This window comes from Penaeus monodon, chromosome 23, assembly GCF_015228065.2.
Source record: "Penaeus monodon isolate SGIC_2016 chromosome 23, NSTDA_Pmon_1, whole genome shotgun sequence".
Lineage (NCBI taxonomy): Eukaryota > Metazoa > Arthropoda > Malacostraca > Decapoda > Penaeidae > Penaeus > Penaeus monodon.
This window is the reverse complement of record NC_051408.1, coordinates 7916255-7916697: the sequence shown is the minus strand read 5'-3', so window position 1 is coordinate 7916697 and position 443 is coordinate 7916255. Positions and strand designations below refer to the sequence as shown.

At 36.8% G+C, this 443-nt stretch overlaps 1 protein-coding gene across 1 annotated transcript in view; it reads right to left on the bottom strand.

Annotated features, from left to right (window-relative positions):
* LOC119588118 overlaps positions 1-443 on the bottom strand; it is a gene marked incomplete in the record, with an annotated part of 60132 nt that overhangs the window by 19123 nt on the left and 40566 nt on the right.

Here is a 443-nt window from a genome sequence, read left to right as displayed (position 1 = left end):
GTACTCCCCAACCTGCTATGAACAATATATTAATTCATGACTAACTGGCAACTCAATCTCGGATTCCGGATTCTTGGTTTCTTTGGCGAAAAAATATAAAGCAAAAAACATTGAAAATAGATGCTAAATAGGAATGGAGGTGTCAGCTAATTAGCATACAGAAGAGAATTGGCGAAAATTAGACTAGACAAAATACCAATCTTAGCAGCTGATTAGAATTAAAAAAAATAAGAGAATTGGCCAATCAGACAGCCCGCGGTGAGTTGCCACATTTTGTTTTTTTTTCCTGATATTGGACCTGATATAGGCCTATGCCATAGGAACTGAGGTCACCTTTGCATAAATTAGATATCGTGTTCTTTGCTACAGCCAGGTTATGCTGGTACGAGATTTGATATATTGTGTCGTTGGTATTAATCTTGTATACCATGTAGTAAGACCTA